Source organism: Somniosus microcephalus, chromosome 10, assembly GCF_052327205.1.
Source record: "Somniosus microcephalus isolate GS21.2 chromosome 10, FLI_Smic_1.0, whole genome shotgun sequence".
NCBI lineage: Eukaryota > Metazoa > Chordata > Chondrichthyes > Squaliformes > Somniosidae > Somniosus > Somniosus microcephalus.
Window position 1 is genome coordinate 161,657,541 of NC_140996.1, and position 16,886 is coordinate 161,674,426.

The 16,886-nt window shown below is 47.6% G+C and overlaps 1 pseudogene; it reads left to right on the forward strand.

Moving 5' to 3' along the window:
- Positions 1–3,603: 3,603 nt before the first annotated feature.
- On the forward strand, positions 3,604–16,622 carry LOC147111803 (uncharacterized; annotated as a pseudogene).
- Positions 16,623–16,886: the final 264 nt, after the last annotated feature.

Here is a 16,886-nt window from a genome sequence, read left to right on the forward strand (position 1 = left end):
TCTAGCTTTTAGATAAACGCATCGAGGCACTGACAGAAGAGCTGCGGGACTCAGCTCAACTGTCTCAAGCAAGGGCTCTAGCAGGGGAAAGGTTATTGGCAGAACTAACCGCCCAAAATCAGGAAAAACTGCAGATAGTCGAGAAACATAGGAACAGACACTTTCAGTTTCAGGTCACCGAAGCAAAAAATAATGAACTAGTGTTATGGGAAGAGAACGCTCGCCTTGCCAGACAAGTAAAAGAACAGGAGGAGAGGTTGAGAGATGTACAGGCAGCTTACAAGATAGCAAGCACTAGGGGGTTTGAGGCAGGAGATCACGGCCCCTGTCAGAAGCAGATCGATAGTTTGAACGTTGCTCTGTCCAGGGCAAAAGTCATGGTGTGTCTATTAAGCCCGGATGCGGCTCGGGTGGACCTGGAAGTGCAAGGGGAAACTGTTCAGATGCCACCTGTGGCGCCGGGGAACAACCCGGTTGGGCAGCAGGAGGGACAAACAATTTGTGAGGCTGGCAGGGAGTGCACACCACCACCTGTGGCACCGGGTTTTAACTCGGTTTGGCAGCAGGGAGGGGTGGGTGAACCAATGCAGGAAAGGGCGGAGCCGGGGCCGATGTGCCCAGTCCGGCAGCAAAGGTTTGGCCCGCCCGGAGGTGGTGGGGGTCAGGGACCCCTTGAAAGCCAATTCGTGGTTCGCCATGGTACCCAACAGCTTAGGGCTATGATAAGCCACCTGAATAAACTCACCCAAAAGGGGGACCCCTCGGTCCAATTCATGGAAGTGGAACAGGTAGCGGGTATTAACGAGTGCGATGACTCCAAGATGGCAAAAATGCTCCTCTTCTCCCTGGATGGCAAATTGTACCAGTCCCTCTCTGCGGAAAGCAAGAAAGGGCAGGGTGGATACGCTGCTATCCGGGAGGAAGTTCTGGAGGCCATGGGTATGAACGATGGTAGTCCTTTCTCCCAGGTGGAGAGGACAACACAGCTAGCAGAGGAGACCCCACAGGCTTTCGCAGACCGACTGTGGCCTGTGTACAAGAGTGCCTGTAATGGGGATCTCAACCGGGCACACCTGAACCAGGACGAGCTGGCCCACTGGCTCCGAAGCCTGGTAACAAACAACTTGCCATGGATCAGGGCCAAGGTTGAGCTGTGGTTTGACCCAAAAGACCCCCGGGTCACCGAGGAGACAGTGGTCAGACAACTGACCCTGGCTCACCGGAACAGTAGAGCGACAGAAGAGCACCCACCAAAAGGAAAAGTACATGAAATGAAACCTAATAATAAGAAAGAGTGGCACCAGGAAGGGGGTAACCCTTCCGACACGAAGCGTAACTGCTTCGGGTGTGGGAAGAATGGGCATTGGAGAAGGGACTGTAGGAATCCATGGAAGGATAACATAGGAAAGAACTCCCCAGCTCCTGCCCCAAGAACCGAAACAACGACCTCTCCCCCCCACGTTAGACTCAGTCGTAGCTGCGATTCGAGCTTTATTAAATGGCCCAGGGAAGGTAGCCACTGGTGCTTTAACCCCATCTGCCCCACTCAACCCAGACCTATGACTAGAACCAGTGCAGCCTGTCTACCTGTGTCCCCTTGAAAGATGCGCCCAGGAAGAGACCTCCCGTAATATGGGGGAATACCTGCGGTGCCAGGTTACAGAGGCCAGATTAAATGAGCAGGCCTTACGGGAGGAGAACGCAAGATTAACAACGAGAGCTGATGGTTTGGAGGGTCAGCTAAGGGACATTAAAATAGCTCATAAGGTAGCTAGAAGTAGGGGTTATGAAGATTCTGATCACGGTCTCTGCGAAGAAAGGGTTAAAAATTGACCCAAGCCTTGTCTGAGGCCAGAGGCATGGTCTGTTCAATGGCACCAGGGGAAACCCGGGTGGAGTGGGACGAGGAGGGTCAGGAAGCAGAGGATAAGGTTAAAGATAGAGATCCTCAGCCAGCAGCTGTGGCAGACTCACAGACCGCACCGGTGGGGGCAGTGGTTTGTGTCACTGGAGGGGCCATCCAACCGATTATTTGGGACACGCCCCCAGTAACCGGAGCCCTAAGAAGGTCTCCTCGCATACCACAGCCTAAACCACCATGGTCACCAGTGTACCAGTTTAAACGGTTCAGCTCCGAAGGGGTCGCAACCCGAAAAGGAAGGCCCAAGGTCAGGGATCAATCTAAGGACAGGGATCCCCAGCGTGCAGCCTCCAACGGTGAGGGACTCACAGGAGAGGTAGCGTTGGGCAAGGAAAGCAAGAGGGATCCCCAGCCTGCAGCCTCAGGCTGCGGGGAACCCACAGGACGGGACAGGGACTCGGCAGCCACACAGAAGGGGGTAGTGTGCTGCAGCACAGGAGGGCACATTCCCCCGATCATCTGGGATTCAGGGAAACTCCCAGTTGTTATAAGAAGGACTCTTCGGGTCCGACGGCATAGACCACCTTACGCCCAGGCGTACAAGCTGCCCAGAGGCCACAAAAGACAGAGGCCATACAGGAATTAACCTGGTCGTCCGGAGACGGGCGGCGGATGTACATAGCTTTTCTGATGAATTTTAAGTGTGTTTTATAGTTTTGATAGTTTTAGGTTTACTATTGTTTAATTAGTTATGATAAGTTTAGGTTTTCAAAACTCGGTAACTGTGTCAATCCAGAGAACCTTCTCGGGACATGGCTATCTGTTTTATGTGTCCCTACAGAGAGGAAATCAGCATGGGAAAGTTTCTGCTCCTGCTCGCCCTGGTAGGGGTGAGCATCGGTGACTGAGGTGACGTGGAGGACTCCCACATTTATGGGTGCTCGGGAGAGAGGGCACCGATCGTTACCGCTGGGGGTGGCGAACCGGGTGTGGAGGAGCTTGCTATTTACTTCCATGAGGGAAGGTGGCTAGGGTGGCTGGGGTCTAACTTGACACAATACTCCAGCCAGACTGGGTTCACCTACGGGGAGGCCTCCATCCCGTGCCCCAGGGTATGGGTCGTGGCCACACGGATCAGTGTCACTGAGGGGAAACATGTGTGCTTCACATGTAAAGGCCAGATTCCCCTGAATAGGTGGTGGTGGCTCAGGAAGCTGAGCAGGGACATAGGGGACCGTACAGCCGACTGGGAACGACTGGGGAACGACACCCACCGGACAATCACAGGGACCCATGGAGGAGTGAATGTGTGTTGGGATAAGTGGTGGGAGTCGGTACAGGGAATCTATATCTGCATGTGAGGATCAGAGAGAGCCTGCCCCACAGGCATATCCATCATCTTCTCCAGACAATGGCAAGATACCGGGAAGGGGATGGGGTGGGATTCTAGCCTGCATGCGTGCGCAGTTCCACACTCCCCGATCCCAGTCAACGCCACCGAACTCGTAGCACGCATCCGAAAGCCCCTGCCCACGACCCCGACATCACGGACAGTAATAGAGAGGTGTCCTACCACCACCAAGGGACCAGGGAATGGGTTAGTGCTAGTGCTGACCGAAAAGGTACTATACCAGGGGGTACACTATGCAGTAGCTTCAGTTATCCTAAACCTTACCGAAGTACACTTACCTGAATGGTGCCCTAAGGAAACAGAACAGTTATACCAGGCCCTACTAAAGGAAATGTTTAGGAAATTTTATGAATTTGACTTTGCCAACATAGACAAAGCAGAGCTATACACTTTACACGCTGAGCATACTATGGGCACGGGGAGAAAAAGAAGGGGAACCTGGAACGATATTTTCACCACTTATAATACAGGATCCTCTGTAATAAATAGCCTGGACGATATCGAACTGCAAACACGGATCAATGGTCTAAAAACCCAACTTTGAAAGAGCCTAACAGAGGAGAACACAGTGGTAGGCTCAGAGCTACATGAGGACCAAGCTATGATGGTCCACTTAAAGGAGATCATTGCTGAGCTAGAAAGACACGCAAAAACAGTAAATGCACTCATACGGGAGGATAGGAATGCTTTGGATCAGGCTGCACAGAATGAGGTGTGTGTGCTATATGGGGCATGGTTGCTGGGCAAGGGCCGTAGCAACCTGGAGGATTTAAAAGAAGGTTTAGTCCCCTCCTGGGTCAGCAACAAGCACCTCACAGCCCTCCACCCATTTAGTAATTCGCTGAGCCCGTGTCAGCTCCGTCTAGCCTCTGAAGCCTACCCTGTCCCAGTAGATTGTGGACGTTCCAATCACACTATCATGGGGATAGTAGTTAGGATGCTGGTCATGGGTGGGACAGCCCGACCCGCACCGGTATACAGGGTGGAGAACATTGGAATCATTCAAGGGGGTGCACACATCCGTTTCGCAGCGGTCCCACCTTATGTCATAAAGTGGGAGCACGCTATGATAGGTACTGACCTCTCCGGGTGCCAGAGTCGGGGTGCACACATAATACTGTGTCCCCAGCACTTGAACACCTATTCTAGACTACAGTGCGGGTTTAAAGCTGCTGGCGCACAACCTATAAACTGTACCATGGAGGTAATGGCACAAGACCATGTTCCCCCACAGGTAGCATTCATAGGAGGTGGGACATATTGTGTCACCACAAGTGCGCCCCACTACCAGCATGGACAGCACATCTGGTGTCCGGTATGTGACAGCAGTTTCTGCTTTAAACCCGAGGCAGAAGTTCAAGTGGCCGAGGAACAGATTGTCCCCGTTCCTGAACCCTCCACTGTTCACCTCACTGTAACTGAAAACATCACCAACCTGCAAAACTGTTCACACATTTCAGCTATGAAATTCCCCCTCTACCCGAACATCTTACTGCCCTACTAAAAACAGTTGTTATATCACAAAAACATTTCTACACACTAGAACAGAAGACAGTCGAGATAGGGGCCAAGATCTTGGATATCGTAGTTCCACCCTGGTGGGATATTTTTGAAAATATAGAGGTCCCTTCTTGGATCAGAATGGCTTCCCACATTTTAGTGGTCTGCCAGCTCGGTATAGTTTTCTACTTACGATGCACAAAGTGCAAGGGGAGGGACGGAATGCTTTGATCCCAACATGAGAGAGCATGGGACAAGCATCAAAATAAAGTCTATGACCAGGTATGAGACGAGCCTTAATCGTTATTAAAAATAAAGATTGTGACTGTGTATTTTCCTTTTCTATGTATGTACCATATTTTTTCCTAGTGGTGCAGGGGTGTTGGACCACCTCCGCGCTTGGATATGAATGTAACCAAATTTTCTTACCTTTGTATGTATCTGAACATTACACCTAAAGGGGAATGTGTGTTTTGGGGTTTTAGATAGGTAAAATACAGGGGAAGGTTGGCTCTCAGGGGTCAGGAATTTTGCTCACCCAGTATGATACTCTAACGAGTAAAGTATCACAGGGGGGACTGTAAGATTCTCAAAATTCACAGGTCCCCCAAAACTCAGAGAAAAACCCTAAAGAAAAGGACTTTGGACTCTTTTCTAGCCATTTTCAGGGTGATAAAATATTGGGCCTAAAATTCTCAAGGTCAAAAACCAAGATTTTGATATTTTTAAAAAGGCATGTTTGGAAAAAGGCTGTAACAGGAAATGGGATCAACCTCTGTAAAGACAGTTTGGATACTGGAGTTAATCAGTTAACCAAGCTGTCTGGGGAACTGTCTAAAGTCACTCAGCCCCTATCAAGAAATTTACATGCTAACAATGGACCCACGGAAGAACAGCCTTACAGAACCCACCCAAAAACATGCATAAAACAAATCACTTCACCAACCTACAAAGAATCTCAGGCCCCACGGGAAACTCAAAGCCTGAGGACAATTCACTACAGTTAAATAAGAGCTCAACAGCTCAGGAAACCATCCCAAAACCACTTCTCACATTTAAAAAAAAACTTCAACAGCTCAGGGAGTCATCCCGAAACCGCTTAAACAAATTACACAATTCAATGTTAACGAGCCCACCAAAATCTAACAATAAACCTAAACTGATTTGGCGCGCAGATTAGCAGCCCTCGATTAGTATAATTGGAGGCCTGTTCAAGAAGAAAAGGAGTTGAGTTCAAACAGGAGAAACAGTTCCAAGTACCAGTTCAAGAAGAGCCATCATCGAGTAACACCAAGATCAAGGAGCAAGCATCTCGAAGCGGTTCTCTCTCTCGAAGAAGAAGTGACACACCATCGGACACCTCGGGCACCAAGGGCCCCACGAAACAACCAACCGAATATTACCCTCAGCCAACCGGGTAATATTGGGCCACCGCGACTAACGGAAAACCAACTTGGAAGAAAACTGAAGATTCGCAAGTTTTTCCACTCTACAAACTATTCTGTCTTACCCCTGGGTAAGATTTTATTCAAAAGACTCTAAGCCCTATTTCTAACCAAAGAAAATTGGGTACTCACTTGATAGATCCAATACGCATCCTACTGCATCTGCGGACTCGCGAAGACTGACCAGATATGCAGGTGAAGTCCTCTACCGCGTCCGGGGTACGGCAGGCTCCAACCGACACATCTAGCGAACCCCAAAATCGCGAACCAGCCCAACTGTCAAGGAGTCGTTTGGTGAGCATTATCCCTGGTCCTTTAGAGCCTAACTTAGCTAGTAAGGTGGGATTGGGAGGGGTCAGATATTTGTCTACTGTAATTTTCCCCTCATGTATATTGAGGTGTTTCCCCATTTTATTAGAGTGTTAAGATTATTGTGTTGTATTTTCTTTTCTCAAATAAAATTCAAAGTTCTTGCACCAAAACCAGTTGTCTGCTGCACTTTTATCACAACCCCCAAATAAGTCCAATGTCTAGAACCAAGGGAGTGGGAGCAATTCGAACCGCTCATAAGTCAGAGGTGAAGCTAACCCCACATACCACCCCCTACAACAGTATTGTTACTAATTTGGTTAGCCCAATCTATATGTAGATTAAAGTCACCCATGATAACTGCTGTGCCCTTATTGCATGCGTCTCTAATTTCCTGTTTAATGCCAACCCCAACCTCAGCATTACTGTTTGGGGGTCTGTATACAACTCCCACTAACGTTTTCTGCCCCTTGGTATTTCTCAGCTCTATCCATACAGATTCCACATCATCAGAGCTAATATCCTTCCTTACTATTGTGTTCATCTCCTCTTTAACCAGCAATGCTACCCCACCTCCTTTTCCTTTTTGCCTGTCCTTCCTGAATATTGAATACCCCTGGATGTTGAATTCCCAGCCTTGGTCACCCTGGAGCCATGTCTCCGTAATCCCAATTATATCATATCCATTAACATCTATTTGCACAGCTGATTCGTCCACCATATTACGAATGCTCCTCGCATTAAGACACAAGGGGCTAGATTTTCAGTATAGACAGTTTTGGGGCGCTAACCTTAGCGCCCGCCCGAAGTTAGCGCCCGCCCCAAAGTAGCGCCCCATTGCCGGAAATTCAGTGGCTTCGCCCTAAGAGGTTGGTGGAGCGCTAAAAGAGGCGTTCCACTACTATCTTTAGGCGCTAAGCCGGCGGTGCAGAGCGCAGCGCCCGAGTTCGGGCGCAGCGCACAGCAGACACTCTGGTGCCAGTGAGCTCTTAAAGGGGAAGGGTGCATGTGTTGTTTTCAAAGGCAGAGTCTGGGGGGAAAAGATGACGAAGACGAGGAGGAGGAGGAGGAGGGGGGGGGGAGGGGGGAGGGGGAGGAGGAGGAGGAGGAGGAGGAGGAGGAGGAGGAGGTGGTGGTGGTGGTGGTGGTGTCCGGAAACATAAATACGCCATTCAGAACAACACACTGCATCCTTCCACACAACACATGCAGACTGCCTTTTATAGTGCAGGAGGAGTGCCCTTTAATTTGCGCTCCCCAGGGTGTGTTGCGTTCCATTTTACAAACGCTCTGGACGCCAGCCGCACAATGGGGCGGTCCGACTGAAGTTTGGATTCGGGGCGGCCAAAGGGCGTTGCACGAGGATGTGACGTCATTTTCTGCGTGCGCATCCGGGCGGCCGCTAAACTTTGCGCCGGCGCTAACGGGCAACTTAATTTGGGGCGGGGCGCAAACTGCGCTGCGCCCGGGCGCTACACGCATAGCGCCCGAAAATCACTTCTCTTAAGGCGCTAACTGCTGGCGCAAGCAACTGAAAATCTAGCCCAAGGTCTTCAGGCTTGTTTTTATAACACTCTTAGTCCTTTTAGAATTATTATTTACTGTAGCCCTGTTTGATTTACACCCTTGATTTCTCTGCTTTCCACTTTTGCTTTTCTCCTTCCTGTTTTTTGTTTCTATCCTTGCTTCCCTTTCCTCTGTCTCCCTGCACAGCTTCCCAACCCCCTGCCATTCATGACGTGTTTTCAGCCTGGATCTTTAAAGGAACATGGCCACATAACATTTGAAGTTTAATCTACGACAGTGCTGTCAGTGTACTACAGCATTGGAGTGCTGCAAACACTAACAATGACTGCACAGAGGCAGAGGGCTGCACCCAGGTTCTCCGACAACTCCCTCCATGTGCTTATGGAGGGAGTCAGAGCACGCAAGGAGGCCCTCTTCCTTTCCGATGGGCGGAAGAGACCTCCCCAGGAGACCAAGACAGCCTAGTTGTAGATTGCAGAAGAGGTCACAAGCAGGGGTGTGGTCAGGACGACCTGGGTGCAGTGCCGCAAACATTTTGATGATCTCATTAGATCAGGAAACATTAGTACAAAGCCACACTCAACTTCATCCTGCTGTGCCTCTCATCACATCCCCATCACTCTGCCTTCCCAACCCTACTCCTGCACATCTTTACTCACACCAACATACCTTGCACCTCCACCCATTCCTCTCTCTCTATCTACATTATCACATCCCCATCTCACTATCCATCCCTCACACTCACCCTCATCCTAGTGCAATCATACCAACTAACAACACACAATGGTAGGTACTTTGGTGTTTCATCCAATGTTTATGTAAAGTTTCTGTTAATGTGGTGTCAAACATAAAATCCTTTATTTTCAACACTTTGTGTTCTTGGACAGATTTATGTGCATCTTTGGAAGTGGCTTAGTGAGTTGCAGTGAATGGTGAAACATGACGGTACCCTCCACAATGGTGATGTGTGAAAGGAATGGCTTGGGCATTGTAGGGATGCTTTATGGTGTTGGTGTGGGGTGGTGCCAACCTGGCACATTATGTGGCAGCCATAAAGTTAACTAAATCTGGCCATGATGAGGCCATCCCTGGCCACCTGGGCAGGAATGTGCTCGGGTGCTGATGCCCTCTGTCCTGTGCAGCATCAGGTGATTGCAGAGAAGGTTGGTTTTGTTGTTGGTGCTGCTGGTGTGCCTGATGCTGTTGGTGTTGGGGCTCATCGTGGTCGGATTCTGTGGACCAAGGTGAGACAGTATAAAGGGCACCCATGTTGATGGAATAGATGGCAGGTAAAGTACAGATGACAGAAGCATTCTGTCAATGGTGAGAGAGTTCTTCCAATGAGGTGATACTGGATGGAGAATTTGCTGGAAACACTTGCAGCCTGCAGAATCTGTGCTGGAAATGGACTGAACAATAGCTTCTGCCTGAGGAAATTGTTCATCTGTCAGGTGTTAGAAACTAGGGGTGCCTAAAAATGTACATAGCACAAGCAGCTGCAAGTTGCTATGTATTTTTGAAAGGGAAAAATAAAGTATAAAGCAACAGCTATTGAACACTGAAACAGGGCAAAACCATAATTCATGGGAATGTAAAAGTTCTGAGAGAAAAGTTCACAGTAGAAAAAGGGAGTAAATCATAGACCTTACTTGTGAAGGTCAGAATTGTGAGGTAGCGACTGGTTAATGTGTGACCGCTCTGACTGGGGCCTTGTACTTGCTGGGTTAAGGGGGAGAGAGTAAAACGAGATAAGATGGATTCCAATGGAGGAACCTTCAAAATGTAAAAACAGGGATGAAGTAATGAGATCTTCTTTTGGGGAGGGCTTTCATCGAAACACCAAGACAAAGAACTTAAGCTGTCATTGGTTGATGAAGTTTTGGAGGAATCTCTATAGTTTAAATGGTCTTGTCAATGACTTGGCCTCAGGCCCACCCCTAAAAAGAGAATAAAAAGTGACACCCCAAGGGTTTGCACACAAACTGTGGAAGGGAGAGCCGAACAGCTGGTCGAACGCTCTTTTAAGAGTGATCCCATGCTCACCATCGAAGGCCCTAGAGAGAGAGAGAGAGAGAGAGAGGCACATTCTCCCCGTGTTTGCGTGGGTTTCCTCCGGGTGCTCCGGTTTCCTCCCACAGTCCAAAGATGTGCGGGTTAGGTTGATTGGCTATGATAAATTGACCCTTAGTGTTAGGGGGATTAAATACGTGGGGTTACGGGGATAGGGTGGGATGTGTGTTGGTGTAGGGGTTACGGGGATCGGGTGGGATATGTGTCAGTGCAGGCTCGATGGGCCGAAATGGCCTCTATCTGCACTGTGGGGTTTCTGTGATTTCTGTGATTTCTGAAGCCAGAGAACTGTTCACACATGTCAGCCATCTGTTTGATTGGGTCTGGTACAAGCTCCTTGTCACGGTACGCACAGGGTATTCATCCGTAAGCCCAATGGAAGTGTTGGTTTCCTGCATGCACTGCGCATGCGCGGGAAACCAGCACTTCCGTTCCCCTGAAAGAAGGGGTTCAGAGGTCGAACGCATGCGCAGGAGAGGCTGCACGTGCGCATCGAACTTACGTTTTTTTTGCAGGTTTTCCCGGGAGGGTAAGTCTCCAGAAGTTAGACATGTAAAAAGCAGTCACAAGGCCTGCTTTTTACAAGGTAAGTGGTGAATTAATTAAAATTAAAACATTTTTTCCACAGGTTTATTATTCTTAAATACTTTAAAGAAAGGTAAGTTTATTTTTAGCCCTGTTAGAAAATTTTAAAAAAATTAAAAAAAATTAAATTATTGTTTAAAATAGTTATTTCATGTAATTTATAGTTTATTTTTAAAATGTGATTTAAAAAAAAAATTTATTTGAAGATTTAGCGATGTTTTGGGGCTTATAGTATTTATAAGTTTGACAGGTCTTCCTGTCAAACTTATGAATGAAGCATTCCCTGCTACCATTGGCTCTCCATGGCCCATGTGATCCCAGGGGACGCATCAAACTAACTGCGCCCCTGGGATACGCAAGCACTGCGCGCCGGCAGTTGAAGGAGGCCCAGGATCGGAATCCCACGCGGGCCCACAGCTCAATGGCTGGCACGCTAGTCGGAGGCTTGCACCCGCGGGAAGCCCCCGACCCGAATTTCTGGGCCATTATACCCACCATATTGGTTTGCACTCGATCCTGTTTACCAGAGATACGCGAATCTCTACACAGGTGGGAGCATTTTCTGTACATTTGAAGCTGTCAACTAATCAGCTGGCGCAATGGCCATAGAACTCCCGCCTCAGGTTGTCAGATGTGGCTCTCGAGCTGCGTGAATCCTGTGACCATGCAGGGAAATTTAAAAAGTAAGTCAAAAAAGGCTCTTAAGTGTCTGTAAACTACCTGATAATCATCTCAATTGGGTCACTGCCGCTGCCGGTCGGGTCGGCTCCGCAATGACAGGTGTGCCTGGGGGAAAGGCACATGGGAGCAAGATGACAGTGGGTTCCCGACCTTTGTCAAAAATAACAACTTTCCCACCCAACCCACCACCGATCGCACCCGCTACCACCCCGGAAAATTCCGCCCAATGTTTCAGGTCGACGACCTTTCATCAGAACATAGCATAGTCAGTTCAAAGTACATGTACTCAATGTACTTTTAAGCATTATTGAAGAACCTTTGTCCTTTTGAAAGTTGTGCAATTTCAGTGGTTACGGGCTGAAGGAACTAGACAGCTAGATTTTTATTTCACACCTTCTTCCCCCATATATAGAAACACTGGCCTAGAAATTCGGTATAGCCGCATTTGGGGCGCTAGTCCTGGCGATGCGCAAAGTTTAGCGCCAGGCGCAATTTAGCGCCACCTAGCACGATATTGGGTTGCAGCGCCCCTAAAGGTGATTGCGGCGCTAAATCAGGTGCTGCACGCTACTCTTAAGGCGCTAACCCGGCGGCGCAACCCAATTTCGCGGCAGCGGGGTGAAGCGAGGGTGCTGTCAATAATCACTTTCCCTGAGACACAGTGGCGCCGGCCAGCTCTTAAAGGGGCAGGTCAATTGGCATCACCAGACACACTCACTGCCTTGTAGGCCTTCAAAGTGGTGGGAGCCTACCTGTGGCGCACCAGCCTAGCAAGACATGGAAAGGGTGAGGCAGAGGGCGGAACGCCTCACTGATGGGGCATTGGATGCTATGGTTGGCGCAGTGGAATCAAGGCCAAGGAAGATGGTCGGAATGTGATTTATGTTTTGGACAGTCTCCCGGGTGTGAGAGGCAGTTATGTGTCAGTGTATTAGTTTTGCTTTCTGTTGCCATAGCTTTCTCATATTTGAAGGAACCACATTTTGTGTAATGAAACACTTTCTTCATTTACAATGGCCATGCCTGCTATTTACATGCATCTTGCCCTTCACAGGCTTGGGGGTATCAGACCGGTTCCATTCCTGTTCTTGGAATGGCAGCAAGCATTCCGTGAGAGGGGCCTAGAAGCTACTTTTGATCAGCCTTTGACACGCAGCCTGAGAAGAGCCGCTCGCGTAGAAGTTCAGGCCAGCAGCCATCTTCTCAGCCGCCGACAGAGATGTTCTGCACGTTATCTGAGGCTGCAGATCTGGCTGAAGCAGCTGGCACAGCTCAGTCACCACCTCCTTTCTAAATCGCAGCCTTCTGACACACTGCTCCTCCGGCATGTTCATGTAGGAAAACTGCTGTCGGATAACCCTGCCAGCGTAAGGTCTGCTGTGGCGACGTCTGTTGGCCCTCCTCCATCTGGCCATGCCCGCCCCCCTCTCCCTGCGTCTCAGTGCCCTTTCCAGATGATTCAGCAGCAGGATGTTCCCCTCCAATGCAGCCCCCATAATAAGTGCCCACAGGAAGGTTCCCCGTTGTCAAGGCTCACCAACAGCAAGGTGATGGTCAGAAGGCTGAAGATCATCTGCCTGTGCTGGCTCAGTGGTCAAATGGCTCTCAGTGTGCAGCTCAGCAACTCTTTGTAGCTCTCGAGGAAGTTGTGATCCAAAAATGGCTGCCGCTTTTAAACCACACCAGTCCCCTTTAAACGCTCCTCCAGCCCGAGAGTGACTTGGTAAGGCCCAAGTAAACTGTCACTATTAGCGCCAGGCACTACGGAGGGGGGCGCCACTGAATTTCCGGTCCGGGGCACCCAAAAGACGTTGCACACTCAAATGACGTCATAATCAGCCTGCGCCCATGAGCGGGCGCTAAGATTTAGCGCCGGCGCTAAATGCATGCTCAATATGGGGCGAGGCGCTAGGCGCCTTGCGCCCACCCGGAAATTGGCTAGCGCCCCACTTCTCGGCCTCTTTAGGCGTTAATCAGTGGCGCTATCAACCGAATTTCTCCCCCACTGTTTCTTTCCTCTTTTTGCCTAATACTGAGTTATTCAACCATTTGTTCAGACTCACAATGGGCTGGAGCAAGGCATCTCATGGCGTATGCCATTAGTTAGACTTTTCCCTGCACCTTTCAGCTCAAAACTTTTTTGTGGCATAACTTGCTGGAAGCGCCAGCTGATAAAAGTGTGGCGAGGGTAATGGGGCATCTGGGACCGTAGTGAATGGCAGGAGGGTAATGGGGCATCTGGGACCTTAGTGAATGGCAGGACCAACAGTGTATCTCCTCAACCAATGAGATTTAAGGATTGAGAAAGAAGCAGAGGGACGACTGAGAAGACAGGTGAATTAGGGTCAAATCAGGTACAGAAAGAGAAATAAAGAGAGAGAAAGAAAGATTGGTTTAAGAGAGAGAGAAAAAAGAGACAGGATAGAAAGTAAGAAAAAAATGTAAAGATTTAAAATTTGATATTTAAAAAATCTCTAACAACAATTGACTACATGCAAGAATGTGATTGAACAGTTTAAATTGTTCACTTTCTGGGCCACAGAGGTTGATTGGCATTACATTAACAATTATGATGTTGTTAATAGGGTACTTACGCTATTAATTACCAAACTTAACTTGCTGTGGTGAGTTTAATGGGCAATTAATGTGCAAATCCAGCAAGCTCTTAAAAATAACGAGGGGGCTAAGGGCGAGGTGCTGTCTGTGCGAAGCAAATGGTGGAGCAGTGTAAATTGACCAGCAAGTTCTGGAGATTCGCAACTCACAGTCTATCTCTGAATCCCCTCAACTTGCTGGCTGAATTGCACATTAATAATGACGTGCGTTGTTAAGACTCTGTTATTTTTGCAGCAAGATCCAGCCCAATGACTCTCTTACCCTCTGTCCCGGTGCTGACAGCCTGTGAACAGAGGCCCGAGAGACACTCCTCAGGGCCATAGGTTAAGGAGAGCTGGGCTCTGTTACGAGTGCCATTAAGCTAATAGAAATCTGAAATTTGACATGAGGCGGGAGGTTTGTTCTCTGGAAGTTGTAGAACGCAATTTGAGTGTCATCTAGTGTAACTGGGATCAGTACACATACTTTTAGTGTTGTTTGCTTTATATAAATATTTGGATAAAGAGAACATGTTGCATGACATGAAGTTGTTTTCATTAAGAGGCTTGTGCTATATTATAGTTTCATTGTGGATGCCAGCTGCCAATGTGCTTGCTTGAGGCTGAAGGTTATGTTTATAGCTCTCCAAGGGTTTATACCAAGTGCTAACACCCCAGGATTGTGAGAGATCAACTCTGTATTGTCAACAACCTACTGCAGATGACACATTAAACTGCTCGTCCTGTCGGTAATAACTGTGTAACCTTGGATGCCAGATCGACGTTCCACTAGGAAATTTGCTTCCTACCCTGCTTCTCTGGCGACTCAATCCAAAGAAGCAGCAGTATCTTTAGATTACTGTCTATATATTTTTTAAATTAAATTCTATTTAAATCAGATTTGAGTGTGATCTAGTGTAACATGTACTTTTATGATAATTCCACTTGCATCTTAACAACAACTTGCATTTATATAGCATTTTTAATGTAGTAAAGTGTCCCAAGGTACTTCACAGGAGCATTATCAAACAAAAGTTTGACACTGAACCACATAAAGACATATTAGGACAGGAAACCAAAAGCTTGGCCAAAGAGTTAGGTTTAATGGAGTGACTTAAAGGAGGTAGAGAGGTGGAGAGGTGGAGAGGTTTAGGGAGGGAATTCCAGAGCTTGATGCCTAAGCAGCTGAAGGCTCAGCAGTCAATGGTGGAGCGATGAAAATCAGGGATGCACAAGAGGCCAGAATTGGAGGAGTGCAGATTCACAGGCTGATTTTATATAAGAGACTGCCTTGTCGATCCTGTGAGATAGCTATCTCAGAATATTATGATTTTTTAATGCAATTTTTCCTGTGTTCCAGTACATTGTCATCCATTCAAATTAATAACATTTGAATGTAAGCACAAATTCTACAGCCAAGGAACACAGACTTAAGCTCAAGAGGGGAGGTGAAGAGACAGTTTGGAGTAAACTACTTTACACTGAGGGCAGTGAATATATGGGACAAAAAGCCTGGGGCGGCAATGGGGCAAATACAAACAGGAAGTGAATAGATCTTTAGCAGTGAAAGAGGAGCTGGGTTGTGAGTTAGAGGAGTGCATGGTATTTTTCAACATTTGGGACTGGACAAATGGACCATAACAATCCCTTCTAATCCTGTACATTCTCATATTCCTGTGTGATATTACCACACAAACCTTTAATACATTTGATTGAAATGACTTTGTACCCATTTACTTTCGCCCATGTCAAATAAACAGGTTAACATGTCCGTTAAAGTAAAAGAAAAAAGCTTGTGTTTATATAACGCCTCGGATGTCCCCAAGCACTTCACAGCCAATTAATTATTTTGAAGTATAGTCACTGCTCTTTTGTAGGCAAATGTGGTAAACAATTTGTACACCACAAGGATCCATAAAACATCAAATGACAGGTGTGGCCCGTTAATCTCTTTCACTGGTCTTGCCCAAGAGATGAATGTTTGACCAGGACACTGGGAGAACACCCTGCTCTTCTTCATAATACCATGGCATGTTTTGCATCTACCTGAACAGGTAGCTGGGGTGTCAGTTTAATATCTCTCCAACAAGCAATATTTCCCTCAGGACTGCATTGAAATACAAACAGAAAATGCTGGAAACACAACATTTTCTGAGTTTGTTTCAAATTTTAATTTTTTTTGCTGTTAAACTGCATTGAAATGTCAACCTAGAATATGGCCAGGGTTTCCCACTTGTTCGCTCACTAGCCCATAATCCCCCTCCCCTTCTCTCGCCATTCATTCTAATGGACAGGAAACTCACAGGCTGGCGAGTGTACAAGCAGAAAACCCTGGCCTCTACGTTCAAGTCGTGGAACCCACAACTTTCTGACTCAGAGGCCAGAGTGCTGCCATTGCTGTTACTTGACAAACAACTTCAGGCCCACATGTCAAATGTTCATACAGTAATATCTCACTGTCATCTCAAGGCTTGCAATTACTCCATATAGAAAATGAAGCGCAGTGTATCTGGGCGCTGAATCTTAAAAGTGAAACCATCTCTTTCTCTTTCATCCATCTGTTACAGGAAATCAAGCACGAAAAAGCAAATATTCCTTTAGCAATTAGCGTACCACTGGTGAATGAGCTGAAGACGTGAAATCTAAATTCACGATCATAACAATGTCATTTGATGACATCATGGCACGACAGCAACTGCTCCCACTTTTATTAACATTTACTGATTTTTTTCTCATTGGCTAAAAGCATTGCCCCTATACACTCTAAGTCATTCTTGTAGTGTATGTAACGTTCCACCTTTAAGAGAACTATTTTAAGGGTTGCACTACTTTATCTTGGCTACTGTATACTGTAATACCGGTGGTGACCACACCGGTATATAAGTGCTGTGTAAGGATTTATT